Raw genomic sequence first — 14034 nt, 5'->3', positions numbered from 1 at the left:
CTAATTTTATTACTCTTTATATTAATACTATGTATGTACACGTATGTACTTAGTAGATACATTTGAAATAGTGTATTTTGTTAAATATAAGTATAACTTATTTAAAAACTTCTTCATCAGTATTATATTTTTAGATATATATTTCTGTCTTTCTCGCTTTAATGCAATATACGGTGATTGATAAGTTTCATTCTATTAGAAAATTCTTAAAAATCGTTATTGAAAATAATATTATATCCTACTTCATTTTCCATTTTAAATTACCCTTTGAAAGTACTTAATGAATCGCCAAGAAAATAGACAATAATATTTTCAACTTATAATAAAATTGAACAAAATGGAAAATTTTGTACGTTTACTCCGTGTCCAATAGCCTCATTCATTTTATATAAATATTTGATTAATATTAAAAATATCATGTCTCTGAATTCTTTTTTATCTAAGTTTGAATTTATCATAAAACATCTGGAATGATAATAATGCTTAAAAAAATTATCTCATTAGAATCAATTTGCACACTCAGTCCTAGCGGAAATAGGACAGGACTCATTGGTAACTTGTAAATGTTCGCGTGTAAAATAAGACACGATACCATTTGAATTCAACTTGGCTGTATTAAATATGGAAGCGTATATCTCGAAACCTGATTTTAATGTTACTAATACCTCGCACTTGTTGATGCAAATTTTATATGAGGATAACGGTTTCCGTCGGCTACATCATCATATAATCAACGAGATCTTGATTAATATCTACTAGTTCATATTTGGGATATAATCCTGCTTTAAACCTATCGTACAAGACAACGTCCTGTTATCTTGTCTGGAGAACGTAATTCAATATCAAAATCTAAATATACTTTATTCAAATAAGCTCTATAGAAAGTGGCTCCAATGCATTACTTTAAGAGGCGAAAATGGCATCCCTATACAATTCGGAGATTGTATGCCAATACCAATTTTTAATTATTCGTGGTACAGACAGCATAACAAATGCTAATTTATAAGAAAATGTCAATAAAAACACAGTGACAGAAATGTTACTTTGTTTTATGATTTCTAAGAATCACTAGTACCTGATTATGTGTCCGTGTCTGTACATAAATATGTACTAGTTATGTTATAATAAGTTATAAGATTTTTTAGAATATAAATAGGTACGTCATAAGTAACATCAAATTATCTTTCTTACTGTTGAACTAATATATAGGTATATCTCGAATAAATTATGTCTTATTTATTAGCTTGTTCCTAATTAGCGATCGCTTATTCAGTTAAAAGTTGGAAACAAATACAGCATTTCGACATATCCTCTACCAGGAAATAATGCAGCTTCTTAAGTGGTAAGAGCCGTGCAATATGTATTAAGAGCATAATGGAGGTGCGCACGAGCGCCGAGCGCCGAACAAACACGCCCGCAGACGTGTTTCACAATGCCAAGCCAGTACAATACTTTCTGAACTTACCGCAAAGTAAATTTTACTCGTTTAGACAGCACTTCAAGAATTTATAATACTATTTTTCATTTATATACAAACCTCTATAATGAGAGGCAATAAAAATGTTACGTTGCATTAATAGTTTTAATAAAGTGTATTCGTATTTTACGACAAGATATCTTTTAATTTAAGAGATAAATTTAAAACGGGAAACTATAAAACTTGTACTTTGATAGTGTAGCGCCGCAAAATATTAAACAAATTCGGACATTCCAATTTCAAAATAAATAAAATATATGGAAATCTTAATTATGAAGTTTTTCATTCGTATATTGCCAGAATTATAACATCAAACCGACGCCGAGCTGGATCTAAGCATAATAAGATTGTTGTTTATAAGTCTTTTGACCCGTCTACGCATGTTGAGGTTAAATCCGTTATGGCCGATCGTGACTTTATCACACCCAAACAAATTCACCTATTCTTGTTATAATTATGTAGATCTTTCACTCGTTAAGGACATCTTTATCGCTTTAACACGGTTATTTTATGTTAATGGTCGAAACGGTAAGATACGCGGATCAAGTCGTAAATAGATTCGATTGAATTCGCCGCGAGCTTGTCTTAAAATATAATTATGAATATGTCAATAAATCTTTTTTAATACACTTAAATCTATTTTCTTTCATTTGAACAATGCATATGTCAACCTATCTTTTAATTGGTAAGACAAGATGGCGAATATGAGAAAATTTATGGAGACACATTAAAGCTATGTTATAATTTTTAATATTATAATTAACATAAAAGCTTTTGGACCCGAGAGATAGCATGGAAGATGCTATCTCCTGTCCCCTGGGGTTTATTTTTTTCTATGAAATTTAAAATCTTTATTATACCTCTAATTAATTTTTGTGTAATGCTTGCAGATATTACAAATATACTTACTAATTAATTTATATAATATTAATATTGTAAGATTATTTTTCCATTTTTTATCATAGAAAATGAGAAATTTTACACGCAAAAATGTGTTGCAAGCTTATTGAGGATGTAAATTGACTATTAAAAAATAGGGGTCCCGAGAATGTACACATTTTTTGTGTCGTGAAAATTGCAAGAAATTTTACCATTGACAATTTGACAATAATCTGATAACGAAAATTAATTTACAAGTGAAACTTATTAATATTAACATAATTAATTATGACATTTCGCTTTAGAAGTAAGATGTTATTTTAATTAAGTAGGAAGTAACTATTTCATTAACAAGTAATGAGAAAATTAGACACTCTGAGGCGCGAGAAGTTTTCAATAATTATTAGAAAAATAAATCAAAAATAATAAATTTCATGCCCGCTAAGCTGAAAGTGATGTGTGGTGATTCATTCAAAATAATTCATGTAGTTTGATTAATCATATAATGCTTTGCATTATTGATTGACAAAGTAAAATCTAACACCGATTTGGAAAAAAATAGATTGACTCGATACGAACTATTAAATATTTTTGTCAGGCGATCCAAGTCCTCGCAAATAGTCTCATCGCCTCTCTCAACCCAATTGATTGAGATAAATTCCAACACAATTCAGCCTCAGAGAGGGTATTAGAACCCTCGTTGGCTCGACATGAATTTCAGCTGAATGAGTATCCTTACCATATGCAGGACCGCATATTTGTGTAACTCGACCTCTATTCTGATAGAATTACTCAATTCAATAGTGATATTCAGTAATTCTTGCTAGTCGACTGAGGTCAACTGAGGTACTGAAAACGCTTTTGACTTTTGCTGGAGAGAGATATGGAGAGACTGACAAAACCAAGCAACCAAGCAGTCATAGAGCATAGCGCCTGCTGTAAAAGGGTGCCGTATAAAGTTGACGCAACTCTAATGGAGTGCACAATCCATGTCCTGGTTATACTTGGCCTAAATCTTATCAGTCTGCTAATGACTACTGTTATATTTCTCTTCTGGGGCAGTGCCGCGCTGGGCTCAGCTTTGATGTGTCCCGGTTCGTAGGTCTTATTACGAATAACTGGTTAACGGTTTACCGCGCTGAAAATAATCGCCGTATCGTCCAGGCCTGTGCTGCTCTGTGGTTGTTGATGTAGTTTTTTATAAATGGCCTTAAAGAATTGTTCTAATAGAAATGATTTCAAATATCTCTTCTAGAGTGCTTCTCTTCCGCTTCATGTCGTTAGCTTCTATTCACTTCCGTCTGGTAATCGTGAAAATATTGTAGATAATTGTCATTTTCTTTTTATGAAATTTTATTTACTATTTTATTCATGCCCGTTTTGTCGGGGACCAGATATTTGAAGGGTTAGTGAGCCAGTACAATTACAGTTAAAATCAATATAACATCTTAGATCCTATGGTTAGTGGCGCATTAACGGTACATAAAGAGTGGCTTACCATAAGAAAGCAAATATTGTAGTCTGTCTTACGAAAAAAAAGAAGATATTTACGCTTATTGATACAAAACAAAATTAAATGAATATTAATTTAATTTTGTTTTAATCTTCATCCTCATGCGTTGGAAATTCGGATCATTTATATCCCGACAAATATAAACGTCGCTGATAACCAAAACCTATACCCGACAATCATGTTAAAAAAATGTTTACACCACAAAACAGACAATATCAATAATATTAAATATATTTAAATCATTTGTAACTTTTTCCAAATATCCAGATTTTTTTTTTTATGGCTCATCTTTAAAAGAATATTCATAAATTGGTACTATATACCAAAGATTAGCAACACCCGTAAATACACCGTAAGTGTAAATTACCCTCATAGAGAAGCGATACATATCGATTTATTAATTGTAATATTATTTTTACGATGTACTATCAATAGTTTAAGTCGAATTAAAATCTGAATTTATTTATAACCTAAAATAATATCTGTGAATAAATTTATCTTTTTTATTTGTTCCCATAAATGGTGCAAATACTATTAGGCCTCTCTTCTAACCCCACTCAATACCCTCTCTTTATCATATATCATACAAAGTTGTTTTATTGATATTATCGTAAACGTAAGTCATAGCATCAAAACTTGATTATAACAAGAAGTTTTGCGTATACAGCTTCAATGATAATTCTTTAATCCGTTCAGATTAACTTGCTGAAAGCCAGTGTCTTCTCATTTTAAGACACCATCCTAATTTTCATGTTTACGTTTTAATCGGTCACGTTTAGTTAGAAGTAACTATTTAGATCATTCTGTCAAAGCATTAGCATTAGCAGCCTGTAAATTTTCCCACTGCTGGGCTAAAGGCCTCCTCTCCCTTTGAGGAGAAGGTTTGGAGCATATTCCACCACGCTGCTCCAATGCGGGTTGGCGGAATACACATGTGGCAGAATTTCGTTGAAATTAGACACATGCAGGTTTCGTCACGATGTTTTCCTTTAACGCCGAGCACGAGATGAATTATAAACACAAATTAAGCACATGCAAATTCAGTGGTGCCTGCCTGGGTTTGAACCCGAAATCATCGGTTAAGATGCACGCGTTCTAACCACTGGGCCATCTCGGCTCATTCTCTTAAAACACAATCTAAAACTAACCGAACTTAGCAATATATATTATAATATTAAAAAGAGCGCAAATAAGAGCAATTTTTTCTGTAGTGTTTATTTGTTGACTAATACTTAAAAATTAAAAAGCAGTTCAATTGACTTCTTTCTACACAGCTTTTATATCCTTACAAAGCTGTCTGAAGTATTTGGGTATGACGTCACCAATTAATTTTTTTCTAATTTTCATTTACAAACAGTGTCTTGAGCACGTGGATCTTGAATATCACAGGTTCAAATTCGGACGAGTACTGTGTTTTCATGTGCCAGTAACATGTTCATAATTATTTTCGTACTAGGCAGTATGTATGTATTACTTTTCGTCCTAGTCAGTGTCGATTGACATCGAAAGGATATCTACACGTCTTTTTTTTTTTTTTATGTCATAAGGTGGCAAACGAGCAGGAGGCTCACCTGATGGAAAGTGACTACCACCGCCCATGGACATCTGCAACACCGGGGGGCTTGCAGGCTCCTTTCAGGAAAGAGTACGCTCTTTTCTTGAAGGTTCCCAAGTCGTATCGGTTCGGAAAAACCGCCGGCGAAAGCTGGTTCCACCGAGTGGTTGTGCGAGGCAGAAAATGTCTTAAAAATCGCGCTGTTGTGGATTTTCGGACATCTAGGTGGTGCGGGTGATATTTGGGATTTTGACGAGATGTCCGAAGGTGAAATTCAGCAGCCGGGATTAATCCGAACAATTCCTCGGAACATTCCCCGTGATAAATTCTGTAGAAGATGCAGAGCGATCCAACATCTCTACGCAAAGCCAAAGGATCAAGCAGATCGGAAAGGGCTTGATCGTCGATAATTCGAGCCGCTCTACGTTGGATACGGTCAAATGGAAGGAGCTGGTACTGGGGAGCACCCGCCCAGAGGTGAGAGCAGTATTCCATGTGAGGCCGAATTTGCGCCTTGTATAGTCTTAGACGATGGGCCGACGTGAAATACTGTCTTGCCTTGCTGAGCACACCAAGCTTTTTTGATGCCAATTTGGCTTTGCCTTCCAATTGACCGCGGAACTGAACGAGACTCGAAACATCATCGCCAAGTATTCCGATACTAGCTGTAGCGGCTAACGGAATGTTCTCGAACCGTGGAGAATGGTGTTTTTTTAGCAGTTAACGCGCAAACGTGCGTCTTTTTGGGGTTGAAGTGAACTAGGTTTAGCCGACCCCAGTTCGAGACTTTGTTTAACGAAGACTCGATTTCAGATACAAGTTTGTTCTGGTTTTCTTCGTCGTTTTCCCGAGAAATATTAGCACGGACGGTGTATGAGGTGTCTACGGTGCTGTCGTCTGCATAGCAATGAATGTTACTGATTTGCAACAAGTCATTGATATGCAGAAGAAACAGAGTGGGTGATAGAACGCAGCCTTGTGGAACACCAGCATTGACGAATTTTAAGTCAGAGCATGCACCGTCGACAACGACCTTGATGCTCCGATCTGCCAAAAATCCAATTGCATAATTTCCCGGGAAGCCCATAGGAAGGAAGCTTCGAAAGAAGCGCTTTGTGCCACACGCGATCGAAGGCCTTCGCTATGTCCAGACTGGCTGCTAATGCCTCCCCATTGCTCTCAACTGCTTCCGCCCATCTATGAGTAAGGTAAACTAGAAGATCACCGGCTGAGCGACCCCGACGGAAACCGTACTGGCGGTCGCTAATCAGCTGGTACTCCTCTAGGTACCGCAGGAGCTGGCAGTTTATAATGGACTCCATTACCTTAGAGAACAAGGAGGTGATGGCTATAGGCCTATAATTGGATGGTTCTGAGCGGTTGCCCTTTTTAGGGATCGGATGCACCAACGCAGTCTTCCAGGAGTTCGGGACGACGCCGAATGCATAGGATTGCCGGAAAAGACGCGTTAAGACCGGCGCCAACTCGGGAGCACAAGTCCGTAGCACGATTGGAGGGATGCCATCGGGTCCACTCGACTTATGAATATCCAAGGAAAGAAGTGCTTTACGAACTACACTTTGCCGGAATTTAACCTCCGGCATCGTGGTATCACACCGCGGGATTGTTGGTGGTGACTTTCCTCGGTCATCCAGAGTCGAGTTCGCTGCGAAGAGAGAGCCTAAAAGATCAGCCTTCTCCTTCGCTGTATGGGCCAATGACTCACCGTCCTTGTGCAGAGATGGTAAGGATGGCTGACAGAAATTCCCTAAGACAGCCTTGGTGAGAGACCAGAACGCACGTGTTCCTGAAGGGAGGCGCACCAGTCTCTCGCCAATTCTGCCAATGTACTCCGTCTTCGCCTTAGCAATCACGTTTTTGAAGGACCTAGAGGCAGAGTTATATTCCTTTCTGATTGCGCTGGTATTCACATCACGAGACGCTGATGCGTTAGCCCAGTCTTGGTAGCGTTCCCATCTTCTGCGTGAAGCCGTTTTGCAGAATCGACCAAACCAGGGCTGGGACCGATGGGGACCGCAGAATACGGAATGAATAGTTCCATACCCTGAAGTACCACATCGGCAACAGAGTCAGCAACAACACTCGGATCATCCGGCGAGAAACAAACCTGCCCCCATGGGTAGGATGCAAAGAAGGACCGCATCCCATCCCAATCTGCTGACCTGTAGTGCCACACTCGGAGGCAGCCCACGAAACGAGGTCGTGAGTAACGCGCAACCGGCACTGTACTTCGGACGAGACAGTGGTCCGACGAGCCCAGAGGGGGTTCGACGATAACCTGGTAGCCATCCGGATGGGAAGTCAGCAGAAGGTCCAACAGGGAAGGTGTATGATCCTCCACGTCTGGTATTCGCGTTGGCGAGGGGACTAGTTGTGTCAAATCATATGCTAAAGCGAAGTCGAGAACAGATCGACCCGCATGATCGGTAGTGCGCGATCCAAGCCATTCGGCATGGTGGGCATTAAAATCGCCAAGAAAAACGATCTCTGCGGATGGGATCTGCTGCAGCACGGAATCTGTAGCCATTTGGACGTGCTCAACCAGTCGGTCGGTTTCGGCATTACCGCTATGGGACCTATAAAGGCACGCGTAGATTCGCGGATGGTCGTCGCAGTCTACACGCAGCCAGATAATCGATAGGTCCTGCCCTTCAAGGCTGCCGAGGCGTCGAGAGCAGATATCATCTCTGACGTAAACGCACACCCCAGCTCGTGGTACAAAGGAACGTTCCAATTTGTACCCGGGGTAAGAGAGAAAAGTCGTATCGGCAGGGAAGATATCTGGGTTTCGGTAAGAAAGAGCAAGGCCGGCTTAGCCGTCTCAAGGTGAAAGTGAACGGCGTTCAAGTTGGAGTTGAGTCCCCTTATGTTGCAGAAGTCCACGGTGAGGGTGGTAGGGGTTGCCTTATGATGCCTGCTCCGCTTGCCCCGAACAGTGGCGAGCGAAAAATTGCCCCCCCCAGAATTCGGAGGGCAGCCTGGGCATCCTTGCTCAGGTTGTGTACGTCCTGAGCATGGATGCCCAGAGAGGGATTCTCCACCGCAGTCGCTGATGGTACCCTCCTGGGGTAATAGAACCAAATTCTGCACAACCATTATGATTTGGGGGGGAGGGGGATCGGGCCTCCGGGACTCTCACATACCGGACGAAACGCAGTAGCATAGCTACCACTTCACACCGATTTTAAGTGAGAGAGTGGTACTTCCCCGGGCGTGCCGGCCCATTCGGCTGCAACTCGAAAGTATGCAGTGTGGCACTACCACTTACATCTGTCCACCAACAGTCATAAAACAGCATGTGAAGTAAATATATTAAAAATAGTATCCTTATGAGTGATTATTTACTTGAAAAAGTTCATTGAAACTTATATTTTAATTTATTTATGAAAGCAGTTTCATACTAGTTCTATTGACACCTGCCTCGTCTGTAAAAGGGCTAAGCCCATTTACATGAGCATAAAGTACCTACGGGTCGAAATAATTTTACTAATAAATATAAAATAAATATAAAGGCAGTTAAACATATGTATATAAAAAGACGGGAAAGGAAGAAACTAACGCCACAATTAAGCAATCGTAACCCTAAATCAAAAAGGTTTTACCCTTAAAGTATATTAGTGTGTTCGTGTCTTAATCCACTGCCGCCATTACACATATACTCAATTGTGCCGTAATTAAGTAGAATATACGTAATGGCATCTATAAAAACGTAATAATATATAAAAATAAACAATATATAGCTATAGAACGAAGAGAAAAGTCAAATTCAATATAGGAGTTACTCTCGCTTATTGATTGTCTAAATACGTACACGCGGTACGCAAAGTAAGAAGTTATGTTGTTTGTGCGATTTCATATATTTTTTACACTACGATAATTTTACTTACTATGAAATTAATAACATATTACCTACCAGAAAACCTTTTTCCTTATCTGTCGTGAACTTAAGCTAGTTGAGCGCAAAATATTCTAGACATCTGAGATTAATCCGATTAAAATTTTGAACAGTTTAATGATGATTATTTTTATGAGTAGAAACTAAATAATACAGTATATATCTAAAACAATATAATAATTAAATGAGAATGGGAATGAATTAATGGAACAGGTCAAAGCTTGTTTAGGTTGCTACCAAGATGATAGATATGTACCTGTCATATAAATACTATTATAACTTCGGAAGCTGTCGTTATTATTACTCTGAAATGAATGTGAACAAAACTTATATATATATTCATACCTTATATATAATATATGTAACAATGAAACACTCAAACAAAACACTTGAAAATACTATCAACGTTTATTGATCGTATATTGTAAATACATCCATACATCACAATGCTAGAAACGTCGAGAATTTGGCCTATCGGGATTAGTGACTGTGATCGTAAGTCGTCGAGCCTAATTCCTGAGGGCACTCCGATTTCAACCCGAAATATTGATCAATACACAGTTGGTAATTTACGCGTATGTATACTGGTTACAGCTAAATTTATGTGAAACTGTCAATTGGCATGTAGCATACATCAAATTAGGATGTCGTCTCCGAGTCGCTTTACTCGTTATCAGTATTCAGTAGTTATCAGCAGTAAAATCATTAATTTACGATCAGTTGTGTAACGTAGATTGAATCACACTTTACTGACATTTTTTTTTTAAACATACATATATTTTAATCGAATACATAAAAAATGCCAACGAGTCGACGTAAATATATATTAATGTATCGTAAGCGCGAGGTTGCATGTCTTCGAGTAGTTTCGAAAACGTATTTGGCCGAAGATTAAAATGTATGGGGCTCGGCAAGAACTCGCCATAAACATACATACTTAGTTCCCTTTAAATCTACTTCATATATAGTTCTTTAGCAAATCTTTATTTTATTTTTAAATTTATAAATATAATTAGGTTGGTTATATTTTTTATGTACGACAAAAATTTGTCTATATCATTATAGAGTAATATTTAAGTGAATCTTTGTGAAACCGTGTGTATCAGTCTTGCTGTGTATTGTATATTATTAGGCTTCCTACCAAGTCATGCTATGTTTCATCCTGCTGTTTGTAAGTGGGCTGCGGACTTAGATGTTACTTGAAAAGCCACGGGCGGCCTTCATGTTAATAACAAGTTTACTTAGGTACCTAGTCGATCATATCTAGGCTTCCGGACATCGTATCGACATTATTCATATCTAACTGGTGCGAATGTAGCGTTGAGTTCGCCCCCGTATTCAATGTAATTATCTTTGAAATATTTTAACTCTCACCTGTAATAAAAGTCTGACGCAACTCTATCTGTTTCTAAAATAATATAATATGATAATCTCTTAATAATATAGCACACATTATTAATTAAATTCCAATAGGTTTTTTTTATTTATAGTATTTATAAACTACTATTTAAATTAATATTTTAAACAAATTTATTGATGTACATACATGTATAGGATACTTTTTGTTTTAGAAATTTAATTGTTCCTGAATAATTTAATAACTAAAAAACTAATTAATAACGAAAATTATCTCAAACGACTTTAGGAATAATATTTGCAAATGGAACAGCTATTAGCAAATTAAATTGTTTGTCGGGGCTTTTTTTATTTATGTTTAGGGATTCGAAAAATATAGATTACTCTGGAGATAACAAATGAATGAATACTAAACTACTTTTAGTATCAAAGACATTTGTAACACTTATACGATTAAGGTAATCTAATCGCACAATAACTTCAATTTTTTTTATGATTCAGCAATTATTATATGGCCGATGAGTCGAGGTGGCCCAGTGGTTAGAACGCGTGCATCTTAACCGATGATTTCGGGTTCAAACCCAGGCAGGCACCACTGAAATTTCATGTGCTTAATTTGTGTTTATAATTCATCTCGTGCTCGGCGGTGAAGGAAAACATCGTGAGGAAACCTGCATGTGTCTAATTTCAACGAAATTCAGCCACATGTGTATTCCGCCAACCCGCATTGGAGCAGCGTGGTGGAATATGCTCCAAACCTTCTCCTCAAAGGGAGAGGAGGCCTTTATCCCAGCAGTGGGACATTTACGGGCTGCTTATGTATGTATGTATGTAATTATTATAAAGAAATTTAAGGATATTAAAAATATATATTATATTTGTCAATAGCTTTTCAAGAACCCATATTTACTTATATTTAAAGATTTTGGGGCCTCATACTTATTAAATTAGATTTTGTTGAAAAAATGAGTAAGTATGATAGTGAACTTTTTTGTGAAGTTATAACTTGATGGTAGGGCTTTGTGCAACCCATTCTAGGTAGGTACCACCCATTTATCATATATTCTCCCGTCTATCAGCAATACTTATTTTTGAATGTGTTCCGGTTTAAAGGGACTACAGGCACAAGGGATATAGCATCTTAGTTTCCATAGTCGGTGGAGCATTTGAAGATGTAAGGAATGGTTAAAATTTCTTACGGTGCCAGTAACTATGGGCAGTGGTGACCATTTACCATCAGATAGCTCATTTGCTTGTCCGCCTACCGATGTAATAAAAATACTTACTTAAATCATTTATTATTTCGGTTATAAAAATACTCTATAAACACTTATATACGAAGCAAGTATTTACTTGAATGTTTACGACATTCAAATTCACATAAAACTTTATAACGACAACTCGGCGGTGAGGCGTAAAAAATATATTTTAGTTCAGAAGCTAAATAATAAGTACCTACACAGCATTCCTAACAATCACACTATTACTTTTTTGATATAAAACCCTCCAAGCATTTACATTAATAGCGTTATTAAGTCAACTTTTAAGTATAAAATAAGTGAAAGTAAAAAAAAGGTACTTTAAAAGCGCCATTAAAACTATACATAAATACTAACTTCTGGAGTTTAAATAAGTTGTTAAATGTTAAATCTTACGCATGCTCACAATATTTTATTATTGGTTGCATATGTTGAAATAAATACTATTATATATAAAAATATACGACTTCTTTAAAAATGATTACCTAATTTGTTTAATAGTTTTAGAGATAACATGTCAATAAATATCTAATTTTGTAAAACATTACACTACTTGCTGAAGCAACCATGCCCGGAAAGCAGCTGCTTTAGCCTGTACGAGTATGCCATCTCTTCTCGCTACCCAGTGACTCATAGGCCGCAAGGCCTACTGATGTCCACATCAACAGGCCAGCAGAACGGAGGAGGACCTAGGGTCCACCCTAGGTCCTCCTCCGGTCTGTGAACTGTGAATTGGGACTCACGTGACTAGAGCCTAGATATATATTTAACAACCAACCCGCTTTAGATCCACCAACCCGCATTGGATCCAACAAACCGCATTAGAGGTGTGGTGGAACATGCTCAAAAGCTTCTCCTCAAACGTAGAGGTCTTAGCCCAGCAGTGGGATATTTACAGGCTGTTACTGTGATGTGAATAGATGACACTGTGCTTTATTGTTATTTATTTAATAATAATTAATTTAAACAAATAAAAGGAAGAATTATAATTTTTAAATCCTCAGACTTTATTCTTAACTTAAATAATACTTTATTAGTTAAAAGTTCTATCATATTTTATTTACCTTTATTTTTCAATAGCGCCATCTACTGTAAAATTTTAAAATCACTTTGTGAAACCAACTGACATCTAGTACAAATTCAAGTTTCTATTACGTAAATAAAATTGAGAATTTTTTATGACAATGTTATTCTTATTGATGAATTGTGTATAAATATTTTGATAATAATTTTAAGTGTATAAAAGATCTTTTACAATAAGAAAAAATATGTACATGAAACAGATAATGTATAATTTTATTCTGTCAAAGTCAAACTTTGCTCTTTCCTGACTGTCGTCAGTATATAGAGGTACTTACGTCGTAATGACATAATCAGTGAAATCGAAGTTTGTGAATTTTGCTGTCAGTGTCATTTTGTGCGGTAACGGAGTTGTGGTGTCGAACGTTTTGATATTTAAATTCGATTGTTTATAAACGCGACGCTTCGTGAATGTGTGAAATGTATAATCATTTTTTAAATCAATGATATAGTCTTTTATCTAGAAGCAAAAATTGTCGCGTTTCATATTAAATTAAATTGTTTTATTATATTAGTGAAAGATGGACGGAAATCTCAGTCGGTGTTAATTTAGCGTGTCGTATTGAAGCTGTTATAAAAGAAATGTGATCTAGTTAAGCGAAAAGTGAAGATTCTACTGAGTATAGTAAGTAAATTGGTCAATTTGTACTATATACTGTAGAAAGGTCTGTGAACTCGTGTGAATCTGATAATAACATATAAACAAGATTTGTTTGAGTCAAAACTTATCAATTTACTTAGGTATATCATTGTAGTTAAATGTAAAAATATTTAAAGATATTTTATTTTGTTTTTGGCCATTCCATACAATTTTTTTTTTAAGCTTTTTTTTTAATAAAATAAACATATATCATAGAAATAAACAAGTTTACAAAAAAATCATAAAAAGGCTGTTAATCTTTTTGTACTAGCTAAAGTTTTTTTATTGTATAAATTAATAATTATTAACATGCCATAAAATAATCATATCAAATATAATTCCTATCTCTCATACTGTTT

The 14034-nt window shown here is 36.3% G+C and overlaps 1 protein-coding gene across 1 annotated transcript in view; it reads left to right on the top strand.

The window, feature by feature from the left end:
- The first annotated feature begins 13355 nt into the window (after nt 1–13355).
- The window catches only part of LOC125067079 (kinesin-like protein KIF21A), a 55368-nt gene continuing 54689 nt past the window's right edge, over nt 13356–14034 (top strand). Inside the window, exon 1 of the mRNA XM_047675487.1 lies at nt 13356–13660. The gene's annotated coding sequence lies outside the window, so the exon portion shown is untranslated. The remainder of the gene's footprint in view (nt 13661–14034) is intronic.

This window comes from Vanessa atalanta, chromosome 1, assembly GCF_905147765.1.
Source record: "Vanessa atalanta chromosome 1, ilVanAtal1.2, whole genome shotgun sequence".
Taxonomy (NCBI): domain Eukaryota; kingdom Metazoa; phylum Arthropoda; class Insecta; order Lepidoptera; family Nymphalidae; genus Vanessa; species Vanessa atalanta.
Note: the sequence above shows the minus strand (reverse complement) of the source record. Positions and strands in the feature narration are given on the sequence as shown.